Below are 14996 nucleotides of genomic sequence, written 5' to 3'. Positions count from 1 at the left end.
TTTTGTTCTCAAGCTTTTGTTTTTGTGACCTTCTCTCTGGAATGAAGAATGCTTCCAGTAGTAAACATCTTCCATTTGCTGGAGGTTTTAGTTCTGCAGAAGAGCTCAAAGATATTGTTATGTGTGTCCCTTGAGGCAGAATCAGGACCCTGCCCGAGGCTTCACTATTGTTTCTCGACTGATCCTCCCTTGTCTCTGCATCCCCTCCCTTCCCTGATTAGCAACTGTTTGAACCTGCCCTTTGGAACTCAGGGAAGGTCATGGAGGCTGAATGAAGCCTATTCTCTACAAACAAGAATTGGGGGACACAGAAAGGCTTCCATGCCCAGGAGCCCCACAGGGTTCTGCTCAGTTTTATTTACACCACAGAAATCTGCAAGCACCACGAATCAGAGCTTTTCTTTCTGGAGAGCCAGTTATTTTTATCAGTACACCTCTAAGTGGGCTTCTGGTTCTTTCAGAAGAATTAACAAACAAATAAACGAATCTGGAAGTATTAGGCAGGACTTCCTTCTCTCAAGAGATCTTCTGGGTCCCCATCACCTCAGAAGGCAGGGCTCAGGGATGATTTAAAGCTTCTCTTCCCACCCATGTGGTGAGGTTACTTGGGAGAGGCTGGCTCGGCTCAGGAAGACTGGATTCCACCTTCGCAGGGCACCCTCCCCAAGCTGAGGCTCTTATCGGCTTCTTGAACTAAAGCTGAGTTCTTCACAGGAGGGTGTCTGTGTGTGCTCTCCAATGACAGGATCCTGCTTCCTATAATTCTCCACCCGTGGCCTCTCTGCCTTGTTCTGGAGGCTCAAATGTAAGAGATGCCGCCCTTCTTCTGGGCACTTGGACACACCCTTCTCCAAGCCCTTCCTGCAGGAGGCCAGACACATCAGATCTATATCTGTGAAGCTAGAGGCTACCTTATTCCATTAACATCTCTGGTTCCACTGGAAAGGCCTGAAAGTGTTAGAGGACAGAAAGAAGAATGTTGTCATCAGTTTGGTTTTACTCTAAATTGTCATGGTTTTGATACATTTGAGACTACATACATTATTACTATTATTTTTGTCATTGGGTGAGTGCCCTTTTCGTAAGATTATACTTTGAATCTCAAGCTCTTGCTCCCTGTTATGGGCTGAATTGTGTCCCATCACCCCATATTCATAGATTGAAGTCCTAGTTCCCAGCACCTCAGAATGGGACCTCCTGGATCTCAGACTTTGAGCCTCCAGAACTGTGAGACAATATATTTCTGTGGCTTAAACCACCCAGTCTGTGGTAGTTTGTAGCTCAAGGAAACTAATACACTCCCCAGTAAATTTACTTTTCTTTTGTGCCCCATCAGGGTTTGCAGATAAGCAAAACTCTTTAATGTCTTATCTTTGTTAAAACCTCAGAATTTTTTCTTTATCATGTAGAATGAGGGGAAACTGAAATATTGCAAAGCCATCCAAAATTAGAACTAGTACCTACAAGTTAGAAACGTTTAAAAAGTTATTTAATAAAAATAAGACAAACTTAAGACATATAAAACTATTTACATTGTTCCAAAGTTTCTATTTACATTTGTCAACACATATTTTCACACAGAATCATTGGCCATGTGCTTTCCTGGGTTCTGTTTTTAACATTATTTGATAGAAATATTTCTACTTAGTGATGATGTTCATATTCTTATTTAAACAGCGACGTTTTATCTTTGTGCCTTTCACGTATTTTAGTTGTTACTCTAATTTTTCACTGTGAATATTGTGTGATTTTACTCCACTTGAACTATTTCCTTGAGGAAGAGAAAGTCCTGAATTACACACTTTCATAGTTTCTGTTCCAGATTGAGCCGATCTGTGGTTTCAACAGAACTAAAAACTAAGTGTTCAGGTTTTCCCATAATCTTGATGTCATTTAGTTCTATGATTTTAAAATTACTTTTCCTAGCTTAAAAAGCTTTTCCGAGACTGAAAGTTTCTTGTTTTTTTTACTTATGTCACTACCTGGGAGAGGGGGGCCCAGGCACTTTGAAAAGCAAAGTTTGAGATGTGAACAACAGGTAACCCACGCTAGCTCGCAGCTGTCCCAGAAGTGCCCGGCCCCGCCTCTCCCTCGGCGGGTCCCCGCAGACTCACCCCGCCAGCCCGGGGCTGCTTTTTGGACGCGCCCGCCAGAGGTCAGCGCAGCCTCAGCAGCGGGCTCCGGCGTCCCACAATGCACCGGGCGCTCGGGTCCGGAGGTTACCGAGCTGCGGCTAAGGCAGCCGAGCCCCGAGGGTTTGCGGGCGTCCGAGGGGCGGGGCGTCCTGGGGGCGGGGCGTCCGAGGGGCGGGGCCAGGGCCGCAGCTCCGGCAGCCTTCACTCGCAGCTGCGCCTCTCCTGCGGCCAGCCGCCCGGGATCAGGTTGTGTCTTCCCCGGCCTCGGAGACCTGTCCACCTGGCGCTGTAGCAAGGTAGGGGGTGCTCTCCCGGACCGTCCCTTTTGGGGGGTGTGAAGTCTTTTTTTTCCTAGTTGTGCCAACAGGAGAAGTCTTAACGTTGCTAATATTTAGAGATGGAGCTACCAGTTTCGCTCGGAGGAATCTATTTCAAAAGTCTTCTGTTTCCGTCCCATCATCCCTGTCCCCCCCGCCCCCCCCCGACTCTGCTGGGCTTTGGGAAACCTGATTTGGGGAGTCTGTGCCAGGGTAATTTCAAGCTCTTGGTTCATCCCTCCTGTCTTGTGTAGGGATGCAAAAACTCCGGGGTGGGGTTAGAATGAGTGAGAACTTGTGTGGGTGTGGGCTGCGTGTCTTCAGAATGTGTGCCTTTGTGAAAACTCCTAAAAAGTTAGATGTCCATAGGGGTCTAATTCTCGGGGTGGGTGTGGGTCCTGAGTCTCCGCTGTTTCAGGTACTCAGTGAGTGGCGTCTGTCACATGCCCGCCTCCGCCACCCTAGAGCCATCAGGAGGTTGCTGTCCTGTGATCTAAGCCAGTGGGTGTCCTCAAGTTTTACACCCCAGAATTACTCTCCAGGACAGTGCTTCCCAACAGTCCCTGAGCGCCCCACCCCAGAGCGCCTCAACCCAGCTGACCCTAGTTTGGGGATCCCACAGTTCGAGCTTTTCAAAAAATAAAGTTAGGCAGATAGAAGGCACTGGAATATGCGGGCACCTGGGATAGCTTAAGCTTGTTGGGGTCTGTCCTCCTCAGCCTGTTTTCTGGGTCACACTGCATGGCTCCATCCATTCGGTCTCACTTTCTGTTACCCCAGAGCTCCCCTTGGTAAAAATGCCAATCTGAAATAATCCTCATCTGAAACTTGCGATTCTAAAGTGAATCCACCTTTGCCTACTTCTAAAGGCTCAGAAAAGCACTTTAGTCCTCTGATCCCTAGCACCGATGTAAAATAAGTTTTAGTTTTAAAGGTTTATTTTTCTTTAAAACCCTCGCCCAATAAATATCAGTTGATTGCTTTTACTTGTGAAATCCAAGCAGTTTCATTTGTTGTTTAGCAATAAAGATTATAACTAGGAAGACCATCTAAACAATATATTCTTCAGGTGAACGTGATCCTAATTAACAAATTAGCTGATAGTGCAAAAGGCAGAAGATGGGAAATCAGGGAAGCTTGGTTCTAAAACATTTCTGCCTCTGAGAAGTCTGGACGACTAAATTACCTTTATTTTTCCTTCAAAATGTAAAATGCTGTGAGCACAGGTTCCTTTTTTGCTAGACACGCCTCTTGATTTGCTCTAACGATCAGAAACAAGAAAATTCTTTCAAACAGTTATCATCTCACCTATGCCCAAGGAAAGAAGGTAAGTCTAGGAGTTGTTAGGATTATAAATCTTTGTTAAGCAGAAATTCTTAATGATCCTTAAGCCCATCTCTGGGTACTTTCCCCCAGGAGTGTCTGTTCTCCATCAAATATGAAATTATGAATTTCTCATTATGTATAATACTTTGTATTTGGAAAATATTTGTATTTTCTACATCTAACGTTAATATTCATTTAAAAGCATTGTGTATTTGTGCATAAAATGATACAAATCTTTAAAAGATTAAAAGCAAGAAAAAAAATTTTCTTAGCTAGTATTCATCAGTGATTCCCACCGTAAGGTCCTCAGTTAGTGGCAATAAACCCCAAAGATAAAACCACAATCTAGAAAGTCATTAATAATCACCAGCACGCATAAGAACTAGAGGGCACTGTTTGAAGCTTAAAAGGAGCCGTTTAAGGACATGTTAAAAGATAACCTTGAACAGGGCTTCCCTGGTGGCACAGTGGTTGGGAATCTGCCTGCCAATGCAGGGGACATGGGTTCGAGCCCTGGTCCAGGAAGATCCCACATGCCATAGGGCAGCTAGGCCCATGTGCCACAACTACTGAGCCCATGTGCCACAACTACTGAAGCCTGCACGCCTAGAGCCGGTGCTCGGCTATGAGAGAGGCCACCACAATGAGAAGCCTATGCACCGCAACGAAGAGTGGCCCCTGCTCGCAACTAGGGAAAGCCCATGCACAGCAAGGAAGACCCAACGCAGCCAAAAAAAAAAAAAAAAAAGATAACCTTGCCCAGTAGATTGCAAGCATCAATTAATGCTTCAGCTTCAAGAGATTCATATGGAAAGACACTGACACCCATATAATGAAACTTAAATACCAATTCATGGGCTCACTAAAAATAAGCAGATCAGATGATTCCCACATCAGCTGTAAATACTGTATATGCACTTTAGGTTAATTTAAATAATTGTCCCATTGCTTTTACAACCTTCCAGTGCCTTGATTACTTCAAAACTGGAACAGCTGGCACTGTTCTTGCTTCTGAAGGAGGTAAATTAAGAAATTGACCTCCAGCCACAGACTGGAGTTCACAGGATTTAGCACAAACAAGCAACTCATGAGGAACTCAGTTCTTGGGCAGATATTTATCAAGCACCTACTAAGTGCAAGACTGGACTCATTACTTTAGCCCACTCATGAAAAATAGCTTCAGGGATGATCTCTTATCAGGGGTCGTGTCATCAGGGCCATGCACGTAGAGGTCAGGCTATTTCTCAGATGCCAAGGAAGCAAAAGTATCTCTCAGAAGAACCATGAAGGCCCGAGGAGCTCAATTTAAAAACATCCCACTTATTTTAGAGGGAGAAGGGGATAGAGAAAGTACCTTGAAATATTTCCCTTTTGGCTCCCATCCTTTGTGGTGCCAGTTTTTCAAAAAAACTCTTCATTATATAATGATACTAATTATTCTAATACTAGTCATGTAATATGAGACTTTAGAAACAGTTATCCTGATGAACTCAGGAGTTAACCTCGTGAACTTTTCCAACTTTCCAATAATGAAAGCACCACCCTGTTATTCATATATATTTGTTCAGTAAACATCCTAGCACTGTGCTAAGGCCGGAAATGCAAAGATGTATCGTCTAACCCTTGACGTTAAGAAGCTGATCGCGTTGGGGAAATCAACCCACAGATGGTTGTAATGAAGCGTGTACTTGGGACGGCGATAGATAATTGCTCCTGGTGCCGTGGGCCTCGAGTCTAGTCTGGTGGAGTCAGGAAAGGCCCGGAAATGTCGGAAATTAGTAATTCTAGGATGACTCACTTTTAGCCAACACTGGGGGAAGAGTGCTCCAGGTGGAGGGGACAAGTATTAAGAAGATCATGGGAGTAGAGTGGCAAGATCTGAGAAGTAGACTGAACACAGGAAGGCCTGGTGAGGGTGAGGGGAGCCACTGAAAGCCTTATCAGGAGGGACAGGATCCTGTCTGCTTTAGGAAGCTCACTCTGAAGCTGGAGTGGAGGATAGACTTAAGAGGCCAGGAGGCAGGAAGAACTGCTAGGAGACCATAGCAGAGATTAGGAAGGAAATGAGGAGGGCTTAGCATTTGTAGAAAGCATGACCCTTTCCAGCTGTCTCATCCGTTACGTGGTTTGGTTTTCATAACCACCCTTTGCAGTCAGTAGGGTGATATTCACAGCTTCATTTTCTAAGTGCTTACCTGGTGCTTTGTGTACATGATCCCTGACCTTTATAAAAACCCTGAAAATTAAGTATTATTGACCTACTTCACAGAAGTGGATCCTGAGGCAGGGTCAGGCTCAGACCCAGGTCCTGTGTCTAAAGCAGGACTTATTCTAAACAGCAGCTGGATCCTGCTTCTCTAGAGAATGAGGCAAGACAACCCTTCTGGGCAAATCTACACCCGCGAAACATCTCTCAGGAGTCAGCATGACAATATGACTGCACTGGCCAGCTCTTTAAGCAGTTCTGTCTCTGCATTTAAAAGTCCCATGGAACAAAACAGTGTGGCAGTTCCTCAAACTAGCAAACAGAGAATTACTGCCTGAGCCTGCAATTCCACTTCTGGGTGTACACCCAAAAAAAGTGAACGCCGGGACTCAGATACTTGTACGCTTGTGTTCATAGCATTATTCACAGTAGTCAAAAGGTGGAAACAACGCAGGTGTCCACTGATAGAAGAATGGATAAACAAAATGTGGTCTGTACATACAATGAAGTATGATTCAGCCTTAAAAGGAAGGAAATTCTGACACATGCTACAACATGGATGAACTTTGAGGACATAATGCTCAGTGCAATAGGCCAGTCACAAAAGGGCAGATGCTTTATGATTCCACTTATGGTCAGATTCACAGAGATGGAAAGTAGAATGGTGGTTGCCAGGACAGGTGGAGAGGGGGATGGGAAGTTGCTGTTTAATGGGTAGAGAGTTTCAGTTTGGAAAGACGAAAAGAGTTCTGGAGATGGACGGCGGTGATGGTTGCACAACAATGTGAATGTATTTAATGACTCTGAACTATACATTTTAAAAAGGCTAAAACGGTAAATTTTATGTGTATTTTTCCAAAAAAAAGAGCAAGTGACTTACCCAGGGTCACTGAGCAAGTTCAGGCAGAAGGAGAATTCAGAGCAAAAACATGGCCTCTGCCAGACCGTCACACCTGGTAGTGACAAGGAAGCTCTTTGGGCGGAAGGAGGTGTGCTCTGGCTTTCTTTTTAAGCAGAAAGAGAAACCAAGTTTTCCATTGTTATCAGCCTTACTGCAGCAAATTCACAGGATTCCAATCGCTGAAGAAACATGGGTGCTTAGAACCTGGTATTTGGTTGCTGGCTTTGTCTAGGTAATCAAGGTGGGAAACGTGATAAGTTGGATTTTATTCATTCATTCATTTGTTCATTCATTCATTACCAAATATTTGAGGGCCTGTGTTGTACCAAATATCCTCTCCAGTTTCCAACTTTTCTGTCTAGTTACAGCCATCTGCCAGCTTTATTCTAGATGCTCTGCCAGTTTCCCTTGGACATAAAGTCCTAAGTTATATAAACCTTCCTTGATTCCTGGAAAGATCAATAGGGGGAACGGGTAGGGTTGAAGGGAGATGATATGAGGTAAAGTGGGAGGTACCAAATGCCTAAGAGAGTTGTGATTCCAATGAAGAAGCTGCTAAGCGCTATAGGAGTCCCATGAGGTGTGTCCAGGGGCTGCAGGTGCAGAAATATTGAGTGCAGCTCATGTACCTCACCCCTGGCATAGACCAAGTGTGGGCACTGCCTAGAGTCTTTTTTTTTTAAATTGAAGTATAGTTGATTTACAATGTTGTGCTAATTTCTGCTGTACAGCAAAGTGACTCAGTTTATACACATGTGTACATTCTTTTTTCATATTCTTTTCCATTATGGTTTATCCCAGGAGATTGGACATAGTTCCCTGTGCTATACAGTAGGACCTTGTTGTTTATCCATTCTAAATGTAATAGTTTGCATCTACTAACCCCAAACGCCCAACCCATCCCTCTCCTGCCCCCGCCTCCCCGCTGGCAACCACAAGTCTGATCTCTATGTCTGTGAGTGTGTTTCTGTTTCATAGATAGGTTCATTTGTGCCATATTTTAGATTCCACATATCAGTGATATCCTATGGTATTTGTCTTTCTCTTTCTGGCTTCACTTAGTGTGATGATCTCTGGGTCCATCCATGTTGCTGCAAATGGCATTATTTCGTTCTTTTTTATGGCTGAGTAGTATTCCATTGTATATATGTACCACATCTTCTTTATTCATTCATCTGTCTATGGACATTTAGGTTGTTTCCATGTCTTGGCTATTGTGAATAGTACTGCTGTGAACTTTGGGGTCCATGTATCTTTTTTTTTTTTTTTTTTTTTTTTTTTTTGCTGTGTGGGGGCCTCTCACCATTGCGGCCTCTCCCGCTGCGGAGCACAGGCTCCGGACGCTCAGGCCCAGGGGCTGCATTGGGTCTTTGTTACTGCTTGCGGGCTTTCTCTAGTTGTGGCGAGCGGGGGCTACTCTTGGTTGCGGTGCGCGGGCTTCTCATTGTGGTGGCTTCTCTTGTTGCGGAGCACAGGCTCTAGGTGCACAGGCTTCAATAGTGTGGCACCTGGGCTTAGTAGTTGTGGCTTGCAGGCTCTAGAGCGCAGGCTCAGTAGTTGTGATGCATGGGCTTAGTTGCTCCATGGCATGGGGGATCCTTCTGGACTAGGGATTGAACCCATGTCCCCTGCATTGGCAGGCGGATTCTTAACCACTGTGCCACCAGGGAAGCCCCATGTATCTTTTTGAATTATAATTTTGTCTAGGTATATGCCCAGGAGTGGGATTGCTGGATCATATGGTAATTCTATTTTTAGTTTTCTGAGGAACCTCCATACTGTTTTCCATAGTGGCTGCACCAACTTGCATTCCCACCAGCAGTGTAGGGGTTCCCTTTTCTCTACATCCTCTCCAGCATTTGTTATTTTTAGGCTTTTTAGTGATGCCATTCTGACCAGTGTGAGGTGGTACCTCATGGTAGTTTTGATTTGCATTTCTCTAATAATTAGTGATGTTGAGCATCTTTTCATGTGCCTACTGGCCATCTATATGTCTTTGGAGAAATGTCTGTTAAAGTCTTCTGCCCATTTTTCGATTGGGTTGTTTGTATTTTTGTTGTTGAGTTGTACGAGCTCTTAGTATATTTTGGAAATTAAGCCCTTGTCGGTCACATTATTTGCAAATATTTTCTCCCATTCTGTAGGTTGTCTTTTTGTGCTTTTTTGTTTTTTTGTTTTTTTTATGTTTTCCTTTGCTGTGCAAAAGCTTGTAAGTTTGATTAGGTCCCATTTGTTTATTTTTGTTTTTATTTCTATTGCTTTGAGAGACTGACCTAAGAAAACATTGGTACTATTTATGTCAGAAAATATTTTGCCTATGTTCTCTTCTAAGAATTTTTTTTTTTTTTTTTTTTTGCGGTACGCGGGCCTCTCACTGTTGTGGCCTCTCCCGTTGCCGAGCACAGGCTCCGGATGTGCAGGCTCAGCGGCCATGGCTCACGGGCCCAGCCGCTCCGCGGCATGTGGGATCTTCCCGGACCGGGGCACAAACCCATGTCCCATGCATCGGCAGGTGGACTCTGAACCACTGCGCCACCAGGGAAGCCCCTCTTCTAAGAATTTTATGGTGTCATGTCTTATGTTTAAGTCTTTAAGCCATTTTAGTTTATTTTTTTGTATGGTGTGAGGGTGTGTTCTAACATCAGTGATTTACGTGCAGCTGTCAAACTTTCCCAGCACCACTTGCTGAAAAGACTGTCTTTTTCCCATTTTATATTCTTGCCTTCTTTGTCGAAGATTAATTGACTGTAGGTGTGTGGGTTTATTTCTGGGCTCTCTATTCTGTTCCATTGATCCATGTGTCTGTTTTTGTACTAACACCACACTTTTGATTACTGTCACTTGTCTGAAGTCTGGGAGAGCTATGCCTCCTGCTTTGTTTTTTTCCCTCAGGATAGCTTTGGCAATTCTGGGTCTTTTATGGTTCCATATAAATTTTTGGATTATTCTAATTCTGTGAAAAACGTCATGGGTAATTTGATAGGGGTCACATTGAATCTGTAGATTGCTTTGGGTAGTATTGCCATTTTACCAATATTCTTCCAACCCAAGAACATGGTATTTCTTTCCATTTCTCTGAATCCTCTTTAATTTCCTTTATTAATGTTTTATAGTTCTCAGCATATATGTCTTTAACCTCCTTGGTCAGGTTTATTCCTAGGTATTTTTTTTTTTTGGTGTGATTTTAAAAGGTATTGTTTTTTTACATTCCCTTTTTGATATTTCGTTGTTAGTGTAAAGAAACGCAACCGATTTCTGAATGTTAACCTCGTATCCTGCTACTTTGCTGAATTCATTGATTAGATCTAGTAGTTTTTGTATGGAGTCTTTAGGGTCTTCTTTGTATAGTATGGTAGTACCTGGAGTCTTAACGCCTGCATGGAGGGTCAGGGTGATAGCCACAGCAGAAACCCCAAAAGGCAGACAAAAAGAGCAATACACGGAGACAAGCAGTGGTACAAAAAAAGAGAGTGATGTGGAAGACAGTGCAATCTGGAAAAAGCCCAACTTTTATGGAATGACTTCCCCATCTGTGCCTCTAAGGATAAAGCCTGGTTGGCTGTTCACAACTATGTGCATAAATGTGAATAGAATCTTTTTTTTTTTTTTTTTTGCGGTACGCGGGCCTCTCACTGTTGTGGCCTCTCCCGTTGCGGAGCACAGGCTCCGGACGTGCAGACTCAGCAGCCATGGCTCACGGGCCCAGCCGCTCCGCGGCATGTGGGATCTTCCCGGACCGGGGCACGAACCTGTGTCCCCTGCATCGGCAGGCGGACTCCCAACCACTGCGCCACCAGGCAAGCCCCGTGAATAGAGTCTTTTAAAAAAATCCACAATATTTGGACCTGTCTGCTTCTAGGAGATATGAAGTATAGGATACGAGGTAAAGCATAACTTTAAAAATAAGGCACTGGGGTAGTTTGGTAAAACAAGCACTAGATTTGAAATGACGTGAGGAGGAAGGGCACATCGGGAGAAGCAGGGTGCTTGGTGTATAAGAGACGCACAGTCTATTCTAGCTATTTTCAAAATATAAAACAAAAATGGTCATAGCAGTGAAGTGGAAGTAGGTCCTACTAGGCATCTGAGATGAGACATTTTGGCGTGGGATTTGGTTTTAAGTTTCTTGGAAGCCATGGTATAAAAGGAAACAGGTTGGGTTACATCATTTTCTTACTCTGGCAAGATAAAGTATACAAATTCAGCTCTAGAGGAGACAGTTTTTTTCCTGGAACTAAACTCAGGGGAGGATTTACCACATGGGCTCTGTTGAATACAGTTTTGAAGCTGTGGACAGCATCTTCGATAACGTTTTATAGGTCAGCTCTGAAGACGTCATGCAGACGAATGGGTTTTACCTTTGGTGGAAACCATCTGGAGGCAAAACTGAACGTGTGAAGTATTTTTTGTTAGAATGCTGTAGCGGGGCATCCCTGGTGGCGCAGTGGTTCAGAATCCGCCTGCCAACGCAGGGGACACAGGTTTGAGCAGTGGTCCGAGAAGATCCCACATGCCACGGAGCAACTAAGCCCGTGCACCACAACTACTGAGCCTGCACACCTAGAGCCCATGCTCTGCAACAAGAGAAGCCACCACAATAAGCCTGAGCACCGCAACGAAGAGTAGCCCCCCGCTCGCCACAACTAGAGAAAGCCCGCACACAACAACTAAGAACCAAAGCAGCCAACAACAAATAAATAAAATAAATTTATTTAAAAAAAAAAGATTGCTGTAGTGGTGGGATTCCAGACAGTCACTTTCAGGAAGTTACCTAAGGATGAGTCATTAGAAGAACCTGGAGAAGTGGGCTGAATTGGACACCTGAGGAGGAAAACCTCTAACCCTCAGTTGAGCTCGGTCATTTGCATTGTTCTCATGGGGTAGAGGATCCCTTGGCAGGAAACCAGAGCTAAGTGGTCCAACAGGCGTTTAAGCTTTGAAGCAAGAATTGAATAAGGCCTGTGCTGATCTTGACACCCCATCGGCCTCACGTTTGCACCAGAGACAAAGCAAGTGGTAAGCTGTTCAGTGCCAACATGGATGGGTAGAGGAGAGAAAGAGGGCTTGGGCTGAGCCATCTGTGTACAAGTTCTCATCTGGAGCTAGAACTTTGTGAAGCAGCTAAGAGATCTGGGACCTGTGAGCTGTTCATTTTTATGCTTTTTACTGTTTGCTTTTTGTTTTGTATTTGTTTGCTCTTCCCTTTGTGCTTTAGTGAAAACTTGCTTTCAACAATTCTAATCTTGGCTAAGCCAAGGAAAAAAATGATTGGTTCACACCTGAGCCAGGATAAACTTCTTACCTGCTCTTGAGCGAGGCAGTGTCTGGCCTGGTCCCTGCTCACTTGCTTAGACTCATCTTCCGACCTCTCCCTACACCCTGTGCTCTACTTGTGCTATGCAACCTACAGCCCCCCCAGAAGTAAGCCTGTTCCATGTCTCAAGAGTTTTTTTTTTTTTTTTAATTTTAATTTATTTATTTTTGGCTGCATTGGGTCTTTGTCGCTGCACGCGAGCTTTCTCTTGTTGCAGTGAGCGGGGGCTACTCTTCGCTGCGGTGCGCAGGCTTCTCATTGTGGAGTCTTCTCTTGTAGCAGAGCACGGGCTCTAGGTGTGTGGGCTCAGTAGTTGTGGCATGTGGGCCCTAGAGCACATGGGCTCAGTAGTTGTGGTGCATGGGCTCTATGGTGGCAGGTTTCAGTAGTTGTGGTGCACTGGCTCAGTAGTTGTGGAGCACGGGCTCTAGAGTGCAGGCTCAGTAGTTGTGGCACATGGGCTTAGTTGCTCCGCAGCATGTGGGATCTTCCAGGACCAGGGCTTGAACCTGTGTCCCCTGCATTGGCAGGCGGATTCTTAACCACTGAGCCACCAGGGAAGCCCCTCGTGGGTTTTTACACTCTGCTGTTCCCTCTGCTTCCCACTCTTCCTCACCTTCGCTGCCCAGAGAAATCGTCATCCTTCAAGACTCTGCTGAAGTGTCGCCTCGTCCAGGAGGCCCTCCTAACCCTTTCTGCCCATTCTGGAGGAGATGATCACGTTCGCCTTTCCACCCCCTCTGCCTCCTGTCTCAGCTCCTGTCACTCTGTATTGGCATCATTTACTGAGTCTGTGAATCCTTCAAGGTTAGGGATGAGGTTGTAATCTTAGCTCGTCACCTTGCTTCTGGCACGTGGTAACCTAGATGTGTGAAGGCTGAGGAGAGAATCAGAGTACTCTGAAGGGCCAGGAGGAATCAACTTTCCAGCTTAAGAACCTGGAAATGATAAGTCAGAAGTGAGGCAGATAGGGCTTCCCTGGTGGCGAAGTGGTTGAGAGTCCGCCTGCCGATTCAGGGGACGTGGGTTCGTGCCCCGGTCCGGGAAGATCCCACATGCCACAGAGCGGCTGGGCCCGTGAGCCATGGCCGCTGAGCCTGTGCGTCTGGAGCCTGTGCTCCGCAACGGGAGAGGCTGCAACGGTGAGAGGCCCGCGTACCGCAGGAAAAAAAAAAAAAAAAAGAAGGGCAGATAAATGAAAACCCAGGCAAGGAAGGCCTTGGATAGGAAAGTTCCCACCTGGGTTTTTTTTTTTGTTTCTGTTTGCTTTTTCTTTATGAAGAATATTGAATAATTCAGTAGTAAATACCCTCAACTATGAAAGACAAAAAAAAAATGCTCTTCAGAGTGTTTACATCATACCTCTCTGAAGATAGGTATCACAAGACTACATCGTAATTTGGAAAAGACATTTCAGGAGGGGTTGCGACAGTATGGTCCAGAAACTTTGTTGAGGATGAAACTAAATATAAGGATAGAAGTTGAAAACGTGGATGACTAATGTGATCAGTAGATGAGGTCTTCAAATACAGTTATCTCACATGAGCTCTTATCACTCTTAACTGAAACTTCAGTCTTGATACTGGAAAGGACCTTATCTAGTGGCCTCTTGGTATTTGGTATTTGTTCAACCCAAGGGTTGTATCTGCTCTTAAGAGCATTGTTCCGGGGACTTCCCAGGTGGTCCAGTGGGTAGACTCTGCACTCCCAATGCGGGGGTCCTGGGTTTGATCCCTGGTTGAGGAACTAGATCCCACATGCATGCTGCAACTAAGGAGTCCGCATGCTGCAACTAAGGATCCCAAATGCCGCAACTAAACATGCCTCAGTGAAGATTCTGTGTGCCGCAACTAAGACCCAGCACAGCCAAAATAAATAAATAAATAAATATTAAAAAAACAAAAAATATTGTTTTAAAAAAGCATTGTTTTGGTAACTTTGATCTCTTAATTGGGTGGTCACTGAGATCCCAAGACCTTTATTTTACGAGCACAATTTGAGTTTGGTTTTGTGTTTAGACCCAGATTCGTTTTCCCGTTCCAGCCTTCTGAATCTTTTCCGCCGCTCTGGATTCTGTCACATCATTTTGTGAGATCTTCCTGTGGTTTATCTCCATCAGGTTGGCAGTTTACTATGCAGAAAAGCTGAGTGTCCTGTCAGCGAATGTAAAAGTTCCTCTTTTAGATCAGTCATGAAAACGATCCCAGTACACACTAACATTTTTTAATTTATGAAAGAGATAATTTATAAATCAGTTGCCTCATTGTGATCAAACATTTACTTTCAGATTCCATCCTTTCCTCGACGTACCAGATTTGGGGGAAACTATGGAATGGTTTCTGTCATCCAGTGGGCCCTCGTAGCTTCCAGTCAATTCTGTGTTTTCCTAGTCTCTCTCATTCGCCACGGCACAGTTTCAGATGGCTTCCGTTCTCTTTAAGCCTTCCACCCCCAACCCCGCCCCCTCCACCTCTGTTCACCTCATCCTCAGCAAAGGGCCCCGCCCGCTACTTTCTGGAGAAGATGGAGGTTGTCAGACAGTCGCATCATCGAGTTCCTGCTGCCACTGCCAGGACGCCTAGTTAATTCCGCCCGCATCCTTCTCTCTGTCGGCTTCCAGTGAAGAGGTGTCCTTCCCTTGAATTGGGGCCGACCTTTAAGTCTGTGCTTTGTCCTGTGCTCTGGACCTTCTTCCTCCTCAGGGACTCCCCCAGCTGACTGTCCCCTCTCCTGTATCCTCCTCGTTAGCCTTTACACATTCTCCCTCCTCATCCGTCTGAAAGCATCTCCCTCCACA

The 14996-nt window shown here is 45.0% G+C and overlaps 1 protein-coding gene across 3 annotated transcripts in view; it reads left to right on the top strand.

Moving 5' to 3' along the window:
* Positions 1–2314: 2314 nt before the first annotated feature.
* EXTL3 (exostosin like glycosyltransferase 3) overlaps positions 2315–14996 on the top strand; it is a 127581-nt gene continuing 114899 nt past the window's right edge. For 2 of the 3 annotated variants that reach the window (XM_079925781.1, XM_079925786.1), the window contains exon 1: positions 2362–2431. The gene's annotated coding sequence lies outside the window, so the exon portion shown is untranslated. Of the gene's footprint in view, positions 2432–14996 lie in introns of all 3 variants that reach the window. The other variant, XM_079925784.1, reaches the window with a different exon arrangement.

Source organism: Stenella coeruleoalba (genome assembly GCF_951394435.1).
Source record: "Stenella coeruleoalba genome assembly, chromosome: 7".
Classification (NCBI taxonomy): Eukaryota; Metazoa; Chordata; class Mammalia; order Artiodactyla; family Delphinidae; genus Stenella; species Stenella coeruleoalba.
This window is presented reverse-complemented; position numbering and strand designations above follow the sequence as displayed.